Source organism: Argiope bruennichi, chromosome 4 (genome assembly GCF_947563725.1).
Source record: "Argiope bruennichi chromosome 4, qqArgBrue1.1, whole genome shotgun sequence".
Classification (NCBI taxonomy): domain Eukaryota; kingdom Metazoa; phylum Arthropoda; class Arachnida; order Araneae; family Araneidae; genus Argiope; species Argiope bruennichi.
Genome location: NC_079154.1, coordinates 129,259,605 through 129,270,098, shown reverse-complemented (window position 1 = coordinate 129,270,098; position 10,494 = coordinate 129,259,605).

Below are 10,494 nucleotides of genomic sequence, written 5' to 3'. Positions count from 1 at the left end.
GTGAAGGCGAAATATAAAAAAGCAAACATTATTTATATTCTGACTTTGTTACCAATAGTCTTTTAACCAATCAACAATAAATCACAAGGCTATCTGAGCAAATAGAATGATAAGATGTCCTAAGAAAATCAAATTTGTTAAATTTATCAAAGGAATACATGATACGAGTTCGTATAAATTGTATCTCAATTAAAAGTTGTTTTCTGAGAATAGAAAACATTTGCTGCTCATTCTTTAATAAGCTTCATTACAGCAACATCCATGAAATTTAATACTCTGTGTTTAGTATATAAACAAGAAGAAAGATGATTCATTTTCTCATTATAAGGAGTACGTTTCTGAAATATGATGCTTAAATGGTATAAGAAATTTAGCAGCAGTGTTTACTCGAAGTCTGTTTTTTTTTAAAAATAATGTGGCAGTGCTATCTTTGATTTCAATCAATATTTATTCTAAAAAACATAGCCTTTTCTGAGTAAACATGTTTTTATAAAATAAAATTAAAATTTTTTAAATAAAATATGTAAAAACTTGAAGGGAACAAAAATTGTAAATGAAGTTTTTCTAAACTAAAAATTAAAAGAAAAACATCTGATCGTTAGCACTAGAAACTACCAGATATCGACGGGTCATTTTGATTGACTCGGTAGTAACAGTTTTGAAATAGTAACAAGAAGTAATAATATTGCTTTTGTTTTATTTGAATTGTCTCTTCGGTTATAAAATGATTGATATTAATATTTTAATTATTTATTATTAATATCCACAAGCATAGGTATAAATAAGATAAAACGTTCTGTTTCTACCAAAAATTTAATTTAAATTATTTAGTTAATTATTTTTATTAATTAATTGAAAAATAATGAACTTTTGCAATTAAAAATTACTATTGACTAAAAGAATATTATCACAAAAGGAAAGTCTGTACATGGTCAACGTGGCTCAGTTTTAAAGTACGCGCTTGCAGTGCACAAGGCCAAGAGTTCGAATCCCCGCCAAGTCGCATTAACTTAAAGGTTGATCTTTAATTTGAATTTCTTATTATGTATTTGTTAATGTTCTAGAAGCTTCTTAAACTTTGTATAACCTTCTTTATAATTCAAATTTATCCTGTAAAGGTATAAATTCTGAGTTTCACAAGCAGTGGGATTAGTTCTTCGCCTGCATATTACGAGTTGCTTGAAGCTAATGAACATGATATAGCGTTACTTTGTGACCTGTTATTCTTTGCATCTTCGTGGCGATATATTGTACAATAATTTAAAATTAAATGTTTTATGATATATACTGATTTATAATGAAAATGTTTTATGATATATAATGATTTATATTGAAAATGTTTTATGATAATAATGAAATTTTAGTCATTGAGGTTTGTAAAATAAGAACTTTAAACATTTTAATATATCATTTTTAATTTTTTCTCATTTTCAGGAAAATAACTAGCGGATAAAAATAAACTCTGAAGCGTATTGCAACGTCATCCTCGAATATTAATATATAAATCAACTCTGAATATATTAATATTCGCAACGTCATACTGCAGACTAAAACTAGGGCACTTCCACAGTAAATTGTGTAATGAAACATAAATTTAAATGACGTGCTAATTTAAGCTTTTTTATGTAACAGTAAGATTTAAAAGAGTGACTTCATTGAAGCAATTTTTATTATATACGATTAAAGAGTTCCTAAATGTGTGCTATCAGTTGAAATGTCAGTAAAAAGCGGTTGTATTGTTGGTCTATACTGAATAAGCAATATATGCATAAGAAAAATTCATTTGAATCAAAACTATTTTCGAAAATGTTTGTAAATAATATCAAAATCATTTCTTATCTTTTTTTTTTTCCTTTAATCCATAGATTATTTGGTTTTACACTTAATGATTTTTACATTAAAATAAATCTAATTATATTTTATTTCTTGAATATTATTTATGTTTATTAAAATTCTTAATTATGTTATTTACCTGAAAATTTTAAATGCGACATATTTTATCAATTGATTTGAGTTTCAGACGATTTTGCATCAATTTAGTACTGAAATTGGAAGGCAGAAATTATGAAGAAAGGTAAGAATTAGAATTGAAACATTCACTTCAAAAATTGCATGAAAAATTAAACGGCAAACCAGTTTTTTTTTTATTTCAAATAAACACATTTATTACGAATTTAAAGCCAGCGAGGAATTCGCAATAGTGCGTCGACACATTTTTTGTAACAGTGATAACATTTTGACGCAGAAACAAAACAGTAATGTATTTTTCTTTTTCTTTTCACTTACACACTTTATCTATGTACCGCCGATATATCAGAAGGCTTGAAATTTCCATTAATCATCTTTTACATATACCAGCCATTAGAAGAAAACGCATAAATGTAATGAAGTGGATAGTTGGATATGGAAAGCTATTTTTTTATATTACAAACCCCATTTATTTTTTCCAATTATAAAAGATTCTAATATACGATTATATGAATTACTTATTATTTAGTTTTCGAAACTGAAAAGGCTGCAATTCTTTAAATGTATTTATGAAAATTCTTAAATATCCATTAGAATCTAGAATAGATTATTGTAAAACTTTTTCCTCTGAATATTTCATAGAAAGCCGATTAATGTCTTTTCTGCAAAATAACAATAAAAATAAATAATATTTCAATGCTTTAAAAAATAATGATATGCCTTTGGGTAAGCGTTTTTAATAAAGAAATAAATAAGTTTCTTCATAAAATGCATACATTGAAGCATTCAAGCTTCAAATCAAAAAGCTCCTGAATATATCAAAATATGATTTACATAGATGAATAACAACACACACATTTCTTTTATTATTATTTTTGTAAAAACATTCAAAGGCTATTATTTTTTAGACGAAACGACTCCGTTTTCATTCTTGCGTAAACCTTCCATCTAGTTTTTAAGTATGTAATCTGAAAAGACAAAAAAAAAAATCCTTTGAATATTTAATCGCCTTCAGCCATTTTCGAAATGACGAATTCAATATGTGATTGTTAAAAGATCAATGAAATTTTAAATCGTACTTAAGTTTACAGGAATGATCAAAGAAAAGAAGTTCAATTTTGAATTGAATTTATGCTGGCAGAAAATAAGCAGTTACAAAAATTATTTTTCTTTACATTTTCAAATAGTATTTGTGAAATCAGGGTCATCGATTTTTTTTTTCAGTTTTTATAAAACCTTGAATGTGTCATTTCCTATTTATTCCCTTCATTTTTTCCAGTCTTTGCTTCCAATTTCCTTTTTATTCCCCATAATTGAACATTTTTTGTAGGTTATATGAATTACTTATTACTAAGTTATATTACACAGATAAAATATATATTACAACATTTCATTTCAAGAAAAATGATTGGAAGTGGTATTTAACTAAGTTGAAAGATATATTTTAGCATTTCATTTCTTGAAAATTATTAGTACTAACATTTAACTACGTTAACAGATATATTACATTTCATTTCATGGAAATGATTTGAGTTTAAAAACATTTCATTAATATTGAAGGCTTCTTTGCAAGAACTAATCTATTCTCTGAAACGTATTTGAATCATATTTTAAGTTTGAAAAATATGTAAAATGCATCTCAGTTAAAATATCAATATAAAGAAACGTAATTGTATATTTATGAATAGTGCATAATTTTTTAAATGCCATGTATTATGATAAAATCATCCTCACTTCATGCAGGTTTATGCTCATATTTTCGAATCCAACAATTATTCTTGCATAAAGAAAAATGCATGCACTTTCAGTTTGATGAGAGATGTGCTGATGTTTACTGTATTGCTGTGTCATCACTCCAATTGAACTCAATGCGTAAAGCCAATTACTAAATTTGGTTAACAAAGACTAATTGATTCATTCTTACGAAATTCCTCTATTTTACATCTTACAGGAAAGGCAAAAGATGTTGTTGTAAATTATTCATTCTGCAATTACTGCAAATGGTATTCAACAATAATCTTGATTGGTAAACTAAGGCGATAAATCATTAGAAGAATTTGTTTTCGAAGTTTCCATTTTTTTTAGAATTTGAAGCCAAATGCCATTATTAAAAAAATTTAATAGATTTTAAAAGCTAACTTTATTTTTAAGGCTAACTTTAAAATCAAAGAACTATGATATATTCTCTCATATTTAGTAGTATTTTTTTTAATATTTTTTTTTCTAACAAAGCATTATGGATTTTTTGAAGAATTTTTAAAAACATGTATGGGACTTTCTCCTTGTTTGATTCGATTCTATGGACAAATTTATCTCCATTCACATTTAAGAGAATCAAAATAGAATTAGAAATAAAAATTAAGTTTACAGTCAAAATTCAAAAAGAAAGATAAAATGAATCCGGCCCGAAGACTTTTTCAAGGGTCACCCTCAGGCAAGGATTCAAACCAGGGATTTTTTCTGTGAAGGGTCTGAGTCTCATCCCACAAACTGACCCCTCGTGACCCGAAAACATCAGAAAATTGAGGTTTTGGAGACAAAATTAGTATCACAAGAATAAAATAATTATACCAAAGCAAGTAAAATCAATCCAGATAAAAACACAGCAAATCAAACCACAAAATGCCATGAAAATGGAACCAAAATCATTTAAACAAGAAAGCAAAGTACTTACTAATTGAAAGTATAATTCCAAAAGACAATGTGAAGTACAAACATGTTAGTGCAAATGCACTTCGTTAAATTGAACTAAATTTAAATTTTCCACGTTTACAGCTATATATGTTTACCGCGTTTTGTCATAATGCAACGTCATCAAAGTTGAAGCGAAATCTGTTGAGCCATAACTCAAAGCCAACAAAACGGAGGAAGTCAGATATCAGACAGTCCTTCTCTTATCAAAACCTCTATATTGCAAAAGTTTTTGGGAAATTCGTTAATAGTTAAGTTTTTAATGAGATTGTTTGTTGCTAAAATATAAGAACTTTTATTATTTCATATTTTTTTTATCCTGTTAAATTGTGAAAAAATCAAATGTTTGAAACTTTTTTAGTGTAAATTAGAATGGTAGTTACTAAGCTTTATTATTTTGAAGTTAAATTCATCCCTTTTATCAAAAATACATATTAAAGTTTTTCCATTACCAATTTCTATATTTAAATCCAAATAAAGCTTTAAGTTGATTTTCGTTTGTTTGAATCAAAACTAAATCTTTTGGGTAACAATTAATAACATCATTAGGATTAACCAAATTTAACAAAATTAAGTCATTAATATATCTCCAGCCTATTATTAAGTAATGTTTAATTATTTCTTTTTCATAATAATGTAGGAAAATATTGGTTAACGCACTTGAAAAGGCTGTTCCTATTGGAATACCTTTTACTTGTTTATAGAAATTAATTCCGTTAAAAACATAGTTTTCTTTAATATTAAATTTACACAACTCTAGCCAATTACTTTTTGTAATAATATCTCTATTTAAATATTCGTCATATATAATAGTACAGACCTCTATTAGCTTTTCCAGCGGTAGATTAGTGTACAAATTTTCAAAATCATAAGCATTAAGCTTATAAATATTATCTTTTAGAAAGTCCAAAATATCTTTATTACTATTGCTAATAAAATTATCTTCATCTTTAATTTTATCGAAGACAATTTTCAAGTATTTAAAGAAATGTTTTCCTGTATAGTAATTGTAACTACCGGTGCTACAAGTTACGAATTGAAATTTTATTGTTGGGAACAGGTAAGGGTAGTTTAAAGAGCAAGTCTTAATTTTAGTTTTTTTAGCGAAAGCTAGCATTCTTTTATCCAATTCCCTTTTCCCGGTGCTATTTAATTTGTAAGTTGAATTGGAGTTATATTCATTAATTAGAAGTTCTTTATAATATTATTTACAAATTAAACCGAAATTATTTGCCGATTTATTTATTACTGTAACAACAAACCTCTCTTTTAAATTTTGTATTTCTTTTTTCAATGTTTTGTTGAAATAAATTCCTTGTTCTTTAGTTCTAATGTTATCTGTATTAAATTTTGTTTTAATTTCTTTTAAATTCCTTACTTTCCATTCTCTGAAACTTTCTGGAGGCCAATGGTATTTCTTAGATAATTTGGAAATGAAAAATATCCAAATCTTGTCCGATAGAAATTAAAATTTTTTTAATGTTTACTCTTTCTCTCAATCTAAATTTTGTTCCCCTTTCCATCAAAATTCTTAAAAAGCTAGACTCTATAATTTTCCAATTCCCTGTTATGATATGTCCTTTGTCAGCATGTATATGATCTTTATAAATGTCTTTGCTGCAATTACAATCTGTCTTATCTATCTCATTTAAATTTTTACTATAATAATTATAATTACAGATTATTTTTCTTAAAGTTGCTGAATAACTAAATGCTATTGAAGCCATTGCATTATCCTTTAAGGGAAAAAAATTCTTTACTGTTGTGCACAATTTTAGGTAACTTGTTTCGAAGAAAATATCCAAAAATCTCACTACACAGTACTCTTTATTTAAATTACTTTTATTTTTGAATAGTAAATCGTTTTTTCCTATATTAAGCTTGAATTTGATTAGATTCAGAATTATGAATTTAGTGAATGAATTTTCAAACTCTAAATCTTCAAATTTGTTATTAATAAACCATCTAATTTTATTTTTCCTAAAGCTGAGTAAATATTTCTTAATTTTAAGAATGTTTTCATTATTATGTTCCAAATTAAACAAATTTTGAAATTCTTCAGGTACTATATCAAAATTGCCTCCTCTACCTTTTCCTCTCTTGAATCTTTTACTTTTGTTTTCCTTATCCAGAAAATTTTCAAAGATATTGTATATATTGTTTCAAAGATTATGTAATAGCTCATAATCAAAAGACTAATTTTTAATAAAGTTTTTAATAGCAGATCTGTGGCCATTTATTCGTTTATTTATTTCAGTACTAGTTTGACCTATATAATTAAAATTACATTATGTACATTTTAATAAATAAATAAGATTTTTGTTTTTAGAGAACAAATCCAAATTTGAAAATTCGTTTTTAATTTGTTCCTTATTAGCAAGTGGACAAGTCTTACATTTTTTGCTATTACAAACTCGATATTTTTTTGTATTTTTAAATTTTTTTAGAACAAAACCGTTGTGCAAGTAATTTTTTGTCCGTGGATGCTCCAAGCACAAAGCCATCCACAGTGCCTCTTGGTAAAGCGCGCGATGGGCCATGCGCTATGAGAAATTCTTTAATAGACCTTTGCATAGTTTTATTGCTTCTATGTCACTTGCGCTCGATAAATTTCCCCCTTTCCGCTCAAGTGTCAAGAAAGACTACCACATTATAAACTGTGCGGTCAACTGACCCATCAACCACCCCCAATAAAACGATTAACCAATAAAACTTGAAGCGAATAACCAATAGAATAACCAATAAACGAATAACCAATAGAACTCTGAAGAGGTCACTGTCTTTGTACATCACGAGAGGGGTTTGGTGGGGTTAATGAGTCACCCAAACTTGTTTGGAAAAAATACTCTTTGAGTTGGATATTTTAGATTTTCTCTGCTTGCACAGAAAATCATACTGAGGCCCGCGTGAATGTTAGAAGGGCTCTTAGAACATAGAACTCATCACTGATTAATTATTGAAGCACTTCGATTTTGGGACATTTACTTGCTCTCTATAATTCTGTTAATTAACATTACCGAATTCTGTAATTTAGAAGGAGTTATTCAATGTTTATAGTATTTCGTTTGACACGATTTTATTTTTATCAATAATTGCTTTTATTAATTTTTCAATCCAGGAGAATAGGCCAACATCTATGTGCCTATGAAATTGTAAGACCTCGGATTCATCCCAAAAGAATGGCTCAATCCTTTCTCTCAATAGTTTTAGTACTAACAGCGAATTTTTATAAAATGTCCCTAATTTTTTTTTTCGAATTTTATAAGTAAATTATTTATTTAAAAAATATTAAATAGGTTTAATTGAGAAAGAAACGAACAAAATTAAATTGAATTTTTGTATATTTCGTTATTTCGTATTAAAGTTCTGGAATATTTCAGACTGAATATTCATCTAGGAATTGTTATAATTTTTACTTATACATAAAAAAATAATATGAAAATAATAAAAAGGTGAATTTAAAAAAAAATGAATATAATTTCTAAATAATTCTTTTTTTAATATGCATTCACAATATGCATAATATGGTCACTTACATTTAACAAAAATAAATAAAGAAATAAAAAAATAAACTAACTGCAAACATTTATCTCTCTGACATTCAGCATAGTCAAGACTGTTCCGCATTTCTGAAAGCTTAACAGCATTTTTTGTTCATTTGTATGTAATTAAAATTTAAAAAAAAGTTTTGAGAGATTCATTGAATAACTTGGTAGTAATGTTGCTTTTTTCAAAATAGAAATTATGATTACTCCTATATAACCATGAATTGAAGAAAAATAGTTGCAAAATATATTGTTACACAAATGCTAATACACATTAAAAAGCATTTTTAAAAAAGTTTTTATGAAAGCAATGGCCAACTTAGTTTTATAACTCAGATTTATGGTTGCTAAAGTTTACTTAACTTGTCATTGATCGCTTACTCACAAGAGCATATTTAACTTCAAATTCTATTGGACATGTAACATTTACTATTGTTCTTAAAACCGTATACTATTCCGCTTTTTGCGCAATGCATCTTTTTTAATTTTCAGTAATCTCAACAAAAAATGGGAACTTGAAAAACGGAAGTGTTTAAATTTCAACTAATACGAAAACTTTCTCAATCAGCATTGTTTATGAGCATTACAGATAATATACTTATCTAATATTAATTCATTTCACTGACATTGACCCTTATACATACAATAATTTGTTACATTAAGGAGTAACAAGATTTAAAAATGGATGCACTTTCTAAAAATTACAACGCTATAACTTCCGAAAATATTAAAACACAAAATTGATTTTTGCATCAAGATAAAGCTAAAAAAATTATCTTTTTAATGATACCAATGCTTTAATCTACAAATTAAGTTTCGATTTTTAACGTGTTTTTAAAGAAACATTTTAACCATATTTTTCAACAATGTACTTCGCACAAAATAAAAATAAAATTTAATCTGCATGAGCGCGTCAATGTGAAAAAATTAGCTGTTATCCACCTGTTGCCATCACATTGAAAGAAGTTCAAATTAAAAACATAAATCAAATATTATTGTAAATTAAATATATAAAAGTGTAAATTTCAGCTATTGTCTGTATGAAGCGAACAAATTTGAAATATATTTTCTAAAAAGTAAATGGAGGAAAAGATTTCTATGAACTTTTACAATATCTATATTATTAATTAAATCAAACAATTAAATTTAAGTTAAGCAGGGTTTATATATCTATTGGATAGTCACTGTAATCAGCGCCCATCAGTCAATTTTAATCAGGGGCACGCATCTACTAACGAAATGGTCTAAATGAACTAAACAATTACAATTTATGTTACTGGAGTCAATAAAAGCTCCGATGAATTAAGAATTTTAAATTTTTTCATAGGTCCTTTCAATTACCCTTTGTAATCCGTTTACATGTTTATCCTTTTACATTAACCTTTGAATCTTATTTAACAAATTGTTTTGAGACATGAATATATTTACACTTAGCACTTAGATCTCTCCTCTCAGGAACCATTCAAGGCAGTGCATCATTTTGGCGTTTTATTTAATTATTTTATTAAATTTTGAGTGATAAAAATATGTAGATTAATTTTCTGGGAAAATTCATATATATTAATTTTTCGGAGCAATGAACAAGGCTCTTATTAATAATAATAAGATAAATGATAAGATAAATATATGTACAAGATCTCATAAATGAAAGATCAAATAAAATTTTTACAAAAATTATCGCCATTCCATTATTACCAATAAGCCCGACCGGAAATGCAACTATGGAAAACTAAAAACCGTCACCCGCGCCAAGTTTTCTTGCCAAAGGTCCAAATCCCAGTAAACCTATGACAGCAACAGGGGTAGGGAATGATTTACCGAGCGCAAAAGTTCGGATACCAGTTTTATTTATTGGTACCTGGAAAGAAAAAATCTCTTTGCCCCAACAATCCGGAAACCTCGAATCAAATCCAAAAGGGAAAATATTTTATTTTTAAAGGATGCATTTAGTGGAAAAGCGCAAATGCAGCTGAATTCCAGCCAGATGCAGGGATAACATTATTATCCTACATTATTATGAAAAAGGAATAATTAAACATAACTTAATAATAGGCTGGAGATATATTGATAACTTAATTTTGTTAAATTTGGATAATCCTAATGATGTTATTAATTGTTACCCAAAAGATTTAGTTTTGACTCAAACAAACGAAAATCAACTTAAAGCTAATTATTTGGATTTAAATATAGAAATTGATAATGGAAAAACTTTAATATGTATTTTTGATAAAAGGGAAACTTCATTATTTTAACTTCAAAATAATAAAGCTTAGTAACTACCATTCTAATT